This window comes from Gorilla gorilla, chromosome 17, assembly GCF_029281585.2.
Source record: "Gorilla gorilla gorilla isolate KB3781 chromosome 17, NHGRI_mGorGor1-v2.1_pri, whole genome shotgun sequence".
In the NCBI taxonomy this organism is placed as follows: Eukaryota; Metazoa; Chordata; class Mammalia; order Primates; family Hominidae; genus Gorilla; species Gorilla gorilla.
In genome coordinates, this window is record NC_073241.2 from 41081378 (window position 1) to 41094598 (window position 13221).

The window sequence follows — 13221 nt, forward strand, 5'->3', positions numbered from 1 at the left end:
AAGAGGGCTGAATCCTGGGAACCAAGCAGTGTCATTCTACGGGCCTCACTTCCATGGCACCTCAACCCACTGGCTTGGAATTCTAGCCAGCCAGTGCAACAGGCTAGAGACTGCCTAAAATGGATGAGTTCCCAGGGGGAGGGGGGGCTGCCATTTCTGCAGTTCAGTTGACCCAGCTGTTCTAGCCTGCTCCCAAGAATCCAGGTGGTCCTGATGAGGAGGAGTCCCTCACAGGGCAGCACAGCTGCTGTGCCAGATCGTGGCCAGACTGATCTTTTAAGTGGGACCCCAATCCATCCCTCCTCACTGGGTGAGGCCTCCCTGCGGGAATTTCAGCAACTCCAGCCAGGGTTATATGAACAGTACTCTGATCTCTCCCTGGGACAAGCCCCTAGGGGGAGGAGTGGCCAATGTCTCTGCGGTTCAGTTGACTAAGCCTTTCTTCTTCTTATTTTTTTATACTTTAAGTTTTAGGGTACACGAATGACTCAACCTTTCTAAGCTGGCTGGGTCTGGAGAGTCCAGGCAGTCTGGGCAAGGAACGGTTACCCCCAATGCAGCACACCTGATCTACCAAAAAGCAACCAGACTGCTTCTTTAAGCAGGTCCCTGATCCTGTCCCTCCTGATTGGGTGAGACCTCCTAACGGGGATCTCCAGACACCTTCTACAGCAGCGTCCAGGCTGGCAACAGGTCAGTACTGCCCCCCCCTACCCACCCCCCACCACCCCACCGGGATGGAGCTCCCAGGGGAAGGAGCAGGCTGCCATCTTAGCTGTTTCACAGCCTTCACTGGTGATATACCTACAGGTAAAGGAAAGACCAAGACAACTAGGGTCTGTAGCAATCCCCCAGCAAACTACAGCAGCCCTATGGAAAAGTACACTGACTGTTAAAAGAAAAACAGAAAACAACAACAAGAGTATTAACAAAAAAGACACCACAAAAACCCCATTTAAAGGTCAGCAACTGGCCAGGCGTGGTGGCTCATGCCTGTAATCTCAGCACTTTGGGAGGCCGAGGAGGGTGGATCACCTGAGATCAGAAGTTTGAGACCAGCCTGGCCAACATTGTGAAGCCCCATCTCTACTAAAAATACAAAAATTAGCCGGGCATGGTGGCAGGCGCCTGTAATCCCAGCTACTCTGGAGGCTGAGGCATGAGAACGGCTTGAACCTGGGAGGTGGAGGTTGCAGTGAGCCAATATTGTGCCACTGCACTCCAGCCTGGGTGATAGAGCTAAACTCAGTCTCAAAAAAAAAAAAAAAAAATCAGCAACCTCAGCTGGGCAGAGTGGCTCACGCCTATAATCCCAGCACTTTGGGAGACTGAAATGGGCAGATCACGAGGTTGAGGTTGCAGTAAGCTGAGATTGTGCCACTGTACTCTAGCCTGGGCAACAGGGCGAGACTCCGTCTCAAAAAACAAAAACAAAAAAACAAAAAACAAAAAAAAAAGATCAGCAACCTCAAAAATCAAAGGTAGATAAGCCCACAAAGATGAGAAATAATGCAAAAAACGCTGAAAACTCAAAAAGCCAGAGTGCCTCTTCTCTAAATGACCACAACACCTCTTCAGCAAGGGGACAGAACTCGGCTGAGGCTGAGATGGCTGAACTGATAGAAGTAGGCTTCAGAAGGTGGGTGATAATGAACTTGGCTGAGCTAAAGTAGCATGTTGCAACCCAATGCAAAGAAGCTAAGAATCATGATAAAATGGAGGAGCTTCTAAACAGTTTAGCCAGTTTAGAGAGGAGCATAACTGACCTGATGGAGCTGAGAAACACAAGATGAGAAATTCACAATGCAACCACAAGTATCAATAGCAGAATAGACCAAGCAGAGAAAAGAATCTCAGGGCTTGAAAACTGTCTTTCTGAAATAAGATAGGCAAACAAGAATAGAGAAAAAAGAATGAAAAGGAATGAACAAAACCTCGAGAACTATGGGACTATGTAAAAAGACCAAACCTATATGACTGATTGGGGTGCCTGAAAGAGATGAGAAGAATGGAATCAAATTAGAAAACATACTTCAGGATATCATCCAGGAGAACTTCCCCAACCTAGCAAGAAGGGCCAACATTCAAATTCAGGAAATCCAGAGAACCCCAGTAAGATGATCAATCCCAAGAAACATAATCATCAGATTCTCCAAGGTCAAAATGAAAGAAAAAATGTTAAGGGCAGCCAGAGAGAAAGGCCAGGCCACCTACAAAGGGAAACACATCAGACTAACAGCAGACCTCTCAGTGGAAACCCTACTAGCCAAAAAAGACTGGGGACCAATATTCAACATTCTTTTTTTTTTTTCTGAGGTGGAGCTTCATTTCACTCTTCCTGCCCAGGATAGAGTACAATGGTGCGATCCCAGCTCATTGCAACCTCCACCTCCCGGGTTCAAGTGATTCTCCTGCCTCAGCCTCCCAAGTAGCCAGGATTACAGGTGTATGCCACCACACCCGGCCGATTTTTGTATTTTTAGTACAGATGGGGTTTTGCCATGTTGACTAGGCTGGTCTTGAACTCCGGACCTCAGGTATCTACCCACCTCAGCCTCCAAAAGTGATGGGATTACAGGCGTGAGCCACTGCACCTGGCCTCAACATTCTTAAAGAATTTCCAACCCGGAATTTCATATCCAGCCAAACTAAGCTTAATAAGCAAAGGAGAAATAAGATTCTTTTCAAATGAGCAAACGCTGAGGGTATTCATCATTGTCTTGAAAGAGCTCCCGAAAGAAGCACTAAATATGGAAAGGAAAAACTTTCCTTTCCGCTGCCAGCCACTACAAAACACACTGAAGTACACAGACGAGTGACACTATGAAGCAACCACATAAACAAGTCTAACAAATAACCAGCTAGCATCATGATGACAGGATCAAATTCACACATAACAATATTCACCTTAAATGTAAATGGGCTAAATGCCCCAATTAAAAGACACAGAATGGCAAAATGTATAGAGTCAAGACCCATCAGTATGCTATCTTCAAGAAATCCATTTCATGCTTGGAGGAGCCAAGATGGCCAAATAGGAACAGCTCCGGTCTACAGCTCCCGGCATCAGCGACGCAGAAGACGGGTGATTCCTGCATTTCCAACTGAGCTTTGAAGACAGTGGTGGTTCTCCCAGCACACAGCTTGAGATCTGACAACAGGCAGACTGCCTCCTCAAGTGGGTCCTTGACCCCCGAGTAGCCTAACTGGGAGGCACCCCCAGTAGGGGCAGACTGACACCTCACACGGCCAGGTACTCCTCTGAGACAAAACTTCCAGAGGAACAATCAGGCAGCAGCATTTGCGGTTCACCAACATCTGCGCTTCTGCAGCCACCGCTGCTGAAACCCAGGCAAACAGGGTCTGGAGTGGACCTCTAGCAAACTCCAACAGATCTGCAGCTGAGGGTCCCGTCTGTTAGAAGGAAAACTAACAAACAGAAAGGACATCCACACCAAAAACCCATCTGTACGTCACCATCATCAAAGACCAAAGGTAGATAAAACCACAAAGACGGGAAAAAAACAGAGCAGAAAAACTGGAAACTCTAAAAATCAGAGCGCCTCTCCTCCTCCAAAGGAATGCAGCTCCTCACCAGCAACGGAACAAAGCTGGAGGGAGAACGACTTTGAAAAGTTGAGAGAAGAAGGCTTCAGAAGATCAAACTACTCCGAGCTACAAGAGGAAATTCAAACCAATGGCAAAGAAGTTAAAAGCTTTGAAAAAAAATGTGACGAATGGATAACTAGAATAACCAATGCAGAGAAGTCCTTAAAGGACCTGATGGAGCTGAAGACCAAGGCACCAGAGCTACGTGACGAATGCAGAAGTCTCAGCAGCCGATGCGATCAACTGGAAGAAAGGGTATAAGTGATGGAAGATCAAACGAATGAAATGAAGCAAGAAGTTTAGAGAAAAAAGAATAAAAAGAAACAAACAAAACCTCCAAGAAATATGGGACTTTGTGAAAAGACCAAATCTACCTCTGACTGGTTTACCTGAAAGTGACAGGGAGAATGGAACCAAGTTGGAAAACACTCTGCAGGATATTATCCAGGAGAACTTCCCCAATCTAGCAAGGCAGGCCAACATTCAAATTCAGGAAATACAGAGAACACCACAAAGATACTCCTCGAGAAGAGCAACTCCAAGACACATAATTGTCAGATTCACCAAAGTTGAAATGAAGGAAAAAATGTTAAGGGCAGCCAGAGAGAAAGGTTGGGTTACCCACAAAGGGAAGCCCATCAGATTAACACCTGATCTCTCAGCAGAAACTCTACAAGCCAGAAGAGAGTGGGGACCAATATTCAACATTCTTAAAGAAAATAATTTTCAACCCAGAATTTCATATCCAGCCAAACTAAGCTTCATAAGTGAAGGAGAAATAAAATACTTTACAGACAAGCAAATGCTGAGAGATTTTGTCACTACCAGGCCTGCCCTAAAAGAGCTCCTGAAGGAAGCACTAAACATAGAAAGGAACAACCGGTACCAGCCACTGTAAAAACATGCCAAATTGTAAAGACCATCAATGCTAGGAAGAAATTGCATCAACTAACGAGCAAAATAACCAGCTAACATCATAATGACAGGATCAAATTCACACATAACAATATTAACCTTAAATGTAAATGGACTAAATGCTCCAATTAAAAGACACAGACTGGCAAATTGGATAAAGAGTCAAGACCCATCAGTGTGCTGTATTCAGGAAACCCAACTCACGTGCAGAGACACACATAGGCTCAAAATAAAGTGATGGAGGAAGAGCTACCAAGCAAATGGAAAACAAAAAAAGGCAGGGGTTGCAATCCTAGTCTCAGATAAAACAGACTTGAAACCAACAAAGATCAAAAGAGACAAAGAAGGCCATTACAGAATGGTAAAGGGATCAATTCAACAAGAAGAGCTAACTATCCTAAATATATATGCATCCAATACAGGAGAACCCAGATTCATAAAGCAAGTCCTTAGTGACCTACAAAGAGACTTAAACTCCCACACAATAATGGGAGACTTTAACACCCCACTTTCAACATTAGACAGATCAACGAGACAGAAAGTTAACAAGGATATCCAGGAACTGAACTCAGCTCTGCACCAAGTGGACCTCACAGACATCTACAGAACTCTCCACCCCAAATCAACAGCATATACATTCTTTTCAGCACCACACGTACTCCAAAACTGACCATAGTTGGAAGTAAAGCACTCCACAGCAAATGTAAAAGAACAGAAATTATAACAAACTCTCAGACCACAGTGCAATCAAACTAGAATTCAGGATTAAGAAACTCACTCAAAACCACTCAACTACATGGAAACTGAACAACCTGCTCCTGAATGACTACTGGGTACATAATGAAATGAAGGCAGAAATAAAGATGTTCTTTGAAACCAACGAGAACAAAGACACAACATACCAGAATCTCTGGGACACATTCAAAGCAGTGTGTAGAGGGAAATTTATAGCACTAAATGCCCCCAAGAGAAAGCAGGAAAGATCTAAAATTGACACCCTAACATCACAATTAAAAGAACTAGAGAAGCAAGAGCAAACACATTCAAAAGCTAGCAGAAGGCAAGAAATAACTAAGATCGGAGCAGAACTGAAGGAAATAGAGACACAAAAAACCCTTCAAAAAATTAACGAATCCAGGAGCTGGTTTTTTGAAAAGATCAACAAAATTGATAGACCACTAGCAAGACTAATAAAGAAGAAAAGAGAAAAGAATCAAATAGATGCAATAAAAAATGATAAAGGGGATATCACCACCAATCCCACAGAAATACAAACTACCATCAGAGAATACTATAAACACCACTATGCAAATAAACTAGAAAATCAAGAAGAAATGGATGAATTCCTCGACACATACATCCTCCCAAGACTAAATCAGGAAGAAGTTGAATCTCTGAATAGACCAATAACAGGCTCTGAAATTGAGGCAATAATCAATAGCTTACCAACGAAAAAAAGTCCAGGACCAGATGGATTCACAGCCGAATTCTACCAGAGGTACAAAGAGGAGCTGGTACCAATCCTTCTGAAATTATTCCAATCAATAGAAAAAGAGGGAATCCTTCCTAACTCATTTTATGAGGCCAGCATCATCCTGATACCAAAGCCTGGCAGAGACACAACAAAAAAAAGAGAATTTTAGACCAATATCCTTGATGAACACTGATGCAAAAATCCTCAATAAAATACTGGCAAACCGAATCCAGCAGCACATCAAAAAGCTTATCCACCATGATCAAGTGGGCTTCATCCCTGGGATGCAAGGCTGGTTCAACATATGCAAATCAATAAATGTAATCCAGCATATAAACAGAACCAAAGACAAAAACCACATGATTATCTCAATAGATGCAGAAAAGGCCTTTGACAAAATTCAACAACCCTTCATGCTAAAAACTCTCAATAAATTAGGTATTGATGGGATGTATCTCAAAACAGTAAGAGCTATGTATGACAAACCCACAGCCAATATCATACTGAATGGGCAAAAACTAGAAGCATTCCCTTTGAAAACTGGCACAAGACAGGGATGCCCTCCCTCACCACTCCTATTCAACACAGTGTTGGAAGTTCTGGCCAGGGCAATCAGGCAGGAGAAGGAAATAAAGGGTATTCAATTAGGAAAAGAGGAAGTCAAATTGTCCCTGTTTGCAGATGACATGATTGTATATCTAGAAAACCCCATGGTCTCAGCCCAAAATCTCCTCAAGCTGATAAGCAACTTCAGCAAAGTCTCAGGATACAAAATCAATGTACAAAAATCACAAGCATTCTTAAACACCAATAACAAACAAACAGAGAGCCAAATCATGAGTGAACTCCCATTCACAATTGCTTCGAAGAGAATAAAATACCTAGGAATCCAACTTACAAGGGATGTGAAGGACCTCTTCAAGGAGAACTACAAACCACTGCTCAATGAAATAAAAGAGGATACAAACAAATGGAAGAACATTCCATGCTCACGGGTAGGAAGAATCAATATTATGACAACGGCCATACTGCCCAAGGTAATTTATAGATTCAATGCCATCCCCATCAAGCTACCAATGACTTTCTTCACAGAATTAGAAAAAACTACTTTAAAGTTCATATGGAACCAAAAAAGAGCCCGCATTGCCAAGTCAATCCTAAGCCACAAGAACAAAGCTGGAGGCATCAAGCTACCTGACTTCAAACTATACTACAAGGCTACAGTAACCAAAACAGCATGGTACTGGTACCAAAACAGAGATATAGACCAATGGAACAGAACAGAGCCCTCAGAAATAATGCCGCATATTTACAACTATCTGATCTTTGACAAACCTGACAAAAACAAGCAATGGGGAAAGGATTCTCTATTTAATAAACGGTGCTGGGAAAACTGGCTAGCCATATGTAGGAAGCTGAAACTGGATCCCTTCCTTACACCTATACAAAAATTAATTCAAGATGGATTAAAGACTTACATGTTAGACCTAAAACCATAAAAACCCTAGAAGAAAACCTAGGCAATACCATTCAGGACACAGACATGGGCAAGGACTTCATGACTAAAACACCAAAAGCAATGGCAACAAAAGCCAAAATTGACAAATGGGATCTAATTAAACTAAAGAGCTTCTGCACAGCAAAAGAAACTACCATCAGAGTGAACAGGCAACCTACAGAATGGGAGAAAATTTTTGCAACCTACTCATCTGACAAAGGGCTAATATCCAGAATCTACAATGAACTCAAACAAATTTACAAGAAAAAAACAACCCCATCAACAAGTGGGTGAAGGATATGAACAGATACTTCTCAAAAGAAGACATTTATGCAGCCAAAAAACACATGAAAAAATGCTTATCATCACTGGCCATCAGAGAAATGCAAATCAAAACCACAATGAGATACCATCTCACACCAGTTAGAATGGCAATCATTAAAAAGTCAGGAAACAACAGGTGCTAGAGAGAATGTGGAGAAACAGGAACACTTTTACACTGTTGGTGGGACTGTAAACTAGTTCAACCATTGTGGAAGTCAGTGTGGCGATTCCTCAGGGATCTAGAATTAGAAATACCATTTGACCCAGCCATCCCATTACTGGGTATATACCCAAAGGATTACAAATCATGCTGCTATAAAGACACATGCACACGTATGTTTATTGCGGCACTATTCACAACAGCAAAGACTTGGAACCAACCTAAATGTCCAACAATGATAGACTGGATTAAGAAAATGTGGCACATATACACCATGGAATACGATGCAGCCATAAAAAATGATGAGTTCATGTCCTTTGTAGGGACATGGATGAAACTGGAAACCATCATTCTCAGCAAACTATCGCAAGGACAAAAAACCAAACAGTCCATGTTCTCACTCATAGGTGGTAACTGAACAATGAGAACACATGGACACAGGAAGAGGAACATCACACACCAGGGACTGTTGTGGGGTGGGGGGAGGGGGGAGGGATAGCATTAGGAGATATACCTAATGCTAAATGACGAGTTAATGGGTGCAGCACACCAACATGGCACATGTATACATACGTAAAAAACCTGCATGTTGTGCACATGTACCCTAAAACTTAAAGTAGAATAATAATAAAATAAAAAAAATAATAATAAAAAAAGAAGGAGGGAAATTCTGATACATGTCATGTACAGCATGGAAGAACACAGAAGGCATTATGCCAAGTGAAATAACCCAGTCACAAAAGGACAAATACTATATGATTCCACTTGTGTGAAGTACTTAGAATAGCCAAATTCATAGATATAAATTAGGATGGTGGTTGCCAGGGGCTCAGGGAGAGGGAATGCAGAGTCAGTGTTCAATTGGTATGAAGTTTCAGCTTGGGATGACGAAAACATTCTGATGAAGAATAGTGGTGATGGTTGCATGACAATGTGAATGTACTTAATGCTACTGAACTGTACACTCAAACATAGTTAAAGTGCCAAATTCTATGTTACGTATATTTTACCACAATAAAAAAGGCATTGCCCCCCGCCAAAAAAAGAAATCCATTTCACATGCAAAGACACACATAGGCTCAAAATAAAGGGATGGTGGAAAACTTACCAAGCAATGGAAAACAGAAAAAAGCAGGAGTCGCAATCCTAGTTTCTGACAAAACAGACTTGAAAACAACAAAGATCAAAAAAAGACAAACGACATCACATAATGGTAGAAGGTTCGATTCAACGAGAAGAGGTAACTATCCTAAGTACATATGCAACCAATACAGGAGCACCTAGATTCATAAAGCAAGTTCTTAAAGACCTACAAAGAGACTTAGACTCACACATAATAATAGTGGGAGACTTTAACACCCCACTGACAATATTAGACAAATCATAGAGACGGAAAATTAACAAAGATACTCAGGACCTAAATTCAGCTCTGGATCAAGCAGACCTGACAGATATCTACAGAACGCTCCACTCAAAAACAACAGATTATATATTCTTCTCATTGCCACATGGCACCTACTCTAAATTTGATTACATAATCACAATTATTAATAAAACACTCCTGAGCAAATGCAAAAGGACTGAAATTACAATAAACTCTCTTAGAACACAGCACAATCAAATTAGAACTCAAGACTAAGAAATTCACTCAAAACCACATAACTACATGTAAACTGAACAACCTGCTCCTGAATGACTCCTGGGCGAATAAAATTAAGGCAGAAATCAAGAAGTTATTGGAAACGAATGCAAAGAGACAACATACTAGAATCTCTGGGATGCAGCTAAAACGGTGTTAAGAAGGAAATCTATAGCACTAAATGCCCACATCAAAAAGCTAGGAAGATACCAAATTAACAACCTAATGTCACAACTAAAAGAATTAGAGAACCAAGAGCAAACAAACACCAAAGCTAGCAGAAGACAAGAAATAACCAAGATCAGAGCTGAACTGAAGGAGACAGACACACAAAAAAATCAAGTTGGTTTCACCCCTGGCATGCAAGGTTGGTTCAACATACACAAATCAATAAATGTAATTCATCACATACACAGAACTAAAGACAGACACCACATGATTATCTCAACAGATGCAGAAAAGGCCTTCATAAAATTCAACATCCCTTCATGTTAAAAACTCTCAATAAACTAGGGAAGGAACATACCACAAAATAATAACAGCCATATATGACAAACCCACAGCTATTATCATATTAAATGGCAAAAGCTGGAAGCATTTCCCTTGAAAACCAGCACAAGACAAAGATGCGCTGTCTCACCATTTCTCACAGTATTGGAAGTTCTGGCCAGGGTAATCAGGCAAGAGAAAGAAATAAAGGTATTCCAATAGGAAGAGAGAAAGTCAAATTACCTTTGTTTGCAGAAGACATGATCCTATATCTAGAAAATCACATTGTCTCGGCCCGAAAGCATCTTAAGCTGATAAGCAACTTCAGCAAAATCTCAGGATACAAAATCAGTGTGCAGTAATCACTACCATTCCTATACAGCAACAACAGGCAAGCAGAGCGCAAATCATGAATGAATTCCCATTCATAATTGCTACAAAGAGAATAAAATACCTAGGAATACAACTAACAAGGGAGGTGAAGGACCCCTTCAAGGAGAAGTACAAATCACTGGTCAAGGAAATAAGAGAGGACACAAACAAACGGAAAAACATTCCATGCTCATGGATAGGAAGAATCAATATTGTGAAAATGGCTATACTGCCCAAAGTAATTTACAGATTCAATGCTATTCCCATTAAACTACCATTGACGTTCTTCACAGAATTAGAAAAAAACTACTTTAAAATTCATATGGTACCAAAAAAGAGCCTGTATAGCCAAGACAATCCTAAGGAAAAAGAACAAAGCTAGAGGCATCATGTTACCAGACTACAGGGCTACAGTAACCAAAACAGCAAGGTACTGGTACAAAAACAGACACACAGACCAATGGAACAAAACAGAGAACTCAGAAATAAGATGGCACACCCACAATCATCTAATCTTTGACAAACCTGACAAAAACAAGCAATGAAGAAAGGATTCCCTATTTAATAAATGGTGTTAGGAGAGCTGGGTAGCCATATGCAAAAAATTGAAACTGGATCCCTTCCTTACAATTTATACAAAAATTATCTCAAGATGGATTAAAGACTTCAATGTAAAACCCAAAACTATAAAAATCCTAGAAGAAAATCTAGGCAATACCATTCCAGACATAGGCATAGGCAAAGATTTCACGATGAAAACACCAAAAACAATTGCAACAAAAGCAAAAATTGACAAATGGGATCTAATTAAACTAAGGAGCTTCTGCACAGCAAAAGAAACTATCATCAGAGTGAACAGACAACCTACAGAATTGGAGAAAATTTTTGCAATCTGTGCATCTGACAAACGTTTAATATCCAGAGTCTACAAGGAACTTAAATTTATAAGAAAAAAACAACCAACCCCATTAAAAAGTGGGCAAAGAACATGAACAGACACTTTTCGAGAAAAGAATTCATGCGGCCAACAAACATGAAAAAAACTCAATATCACTGATTAGAGAAATGCAAATCAAAACCACAATGAGATACCATCTCATGCCAGTCAGAATGGCGATTATTAAAAAGTCCAGAAACAGATGCTGGCGAGGTTGTGGAGAAAAAGGAATGCTTTTACACTGTTAGTAGGAGTGTTAGGAATTAGTTCAACTATTGTGGAAGACAGTGTGGAGATTCCTCAAAGATCTAGAGGCAGAAATACCATTTGACCCAGCCATCTCATTACTAGGTATATGCCCAAAGGAATATAAATCATTCTATTACAAAGATACATGCATGTGTATCTTCACTGCACCACTATTCACAAACTATAGAAATGATCTCTGAAAGTATAGTCTTCACTGCACCACTATTCACAATAGCAAGACATGGAATCAACCCCAATGCCCATCAATGATAGACTGGATAAAGAAAATGTGGTAAACATACACCACAGAATACTATGCAGCCATAAAAAGGAAAGAGATCATGTCCTTTGCAGAGACATGGATGGAGCTGGAAGCTGTTATCATCCTCAGCAAACTAACACAGGAAAAGAAAACCAAACACCATATGTTCTCACTTATAAGTGTGAGCTCAATGATGAGAACACATGGACATATTGGGGTGGGGGGGACACACACACTGGGGCCTTTAGGAGGGAGGGGTTGGGGGAGGGATAGCATCAGGAAGAATAGCTAATGGATGCTAGGCTTAATACCAAGGTGATGGGTTGATCTGCGCAGCAAACCACCACAGCATATGTTTACCTAGGTAACAAACCTGCACATCCTGCACATGTACCCCATAACTTGAAAGCTGAAGGAAAAAAAATTGGCTGGGTGTGCTGGCATGCCCCTGTAGTCGCAGCTACTCAGGAGGCTAGAGCAGGAGGATGGCTTGCACCCAGGAGTTTAAAGCTGCAGTGAACTATGATTGTGTCACTGCACTCCAGCCTGGCAACAGAGTGAGACCCTGTCTCTAAAAAAAATTATAAATAAATAAATAATGTAGGTAAATGTTCTCACTGCAACAAAATATATGAGAGGTAATGAATGTATAGCTTGGTATAATCATTCCATATATATATATTTTATATATATATATACACACACACACACATCAACATATCACATAGTACCCCGTAACTATACACAATTCTTTTTTCAATTAAAAATAAAAACAGAGGCCAGGTGCAGTGGCTCACGCCTGTAATCCCAGCACTTTGGAAGGCCAAGGCGGGCGGATCACAAGGTCAGCAGATCGAGACCATCCTGGTCTAACTCAGTGAAACCCCGTCTCTAATAAAAATACAAAAAATTAGCCGGGCGTGGTGGCGGGCGCCTGTGGTCCCAGCTACTCGGGAGGCTGAGGCAGGAGAATGGTGTGAACCTGGGAGGCGGAGCTTGCAGTGAGCCGAGATCACGCCACTGCACTCCAGCCTGGGTGACAGAGCGAGACTCTGTCTCAAAAAAACAATAAAAATAAATAAATAAATAGAATAAAATAAAAACAGAAATTGAGAAAAAAAAAGGACAAAAAGGGATCAAAGTTAAAGTCTGTCTACAAATCTTTCACAACTAAGTTTTCAGATATACTTAGTTTTACCATGGCTACATACTGGGCAATAAGTACTCACTCTTTAAGAGCTCGGTTTTACTAAGGTATTGGAGGTCATGGAGGATAGCTTCCCTCTGATTGAA

General features: G+C 41.2%; 1 protein-coding gene across 12 annotated transcripts in view; it reads right to left on the bottom strand.

Annotated features, from left to right (window-relative positions):
- ANKRD12 (ankyrin repeat domain 12) overlaps positions 1–13221 on the bottom strand; it is a 146644-nt gene that overhangs the window by 108890 nt on the left and 24533 nt on the right. The window contains exon 1 of one of the 12 annotated variants that reach the window (XM_055368651.2): positions 5971–6127. The exons of the other annotated variants lie outside the window; for them this stretch is intronic. The gene's annotated coding sequence lies outside the window, so the exon portion shown is untranslated. Of the gene's footprint in view, positions 1–5970; positions 6128–13221 lie in introns of those variants that run through there. 12 annotated transcript variants of the gene reach the window in all.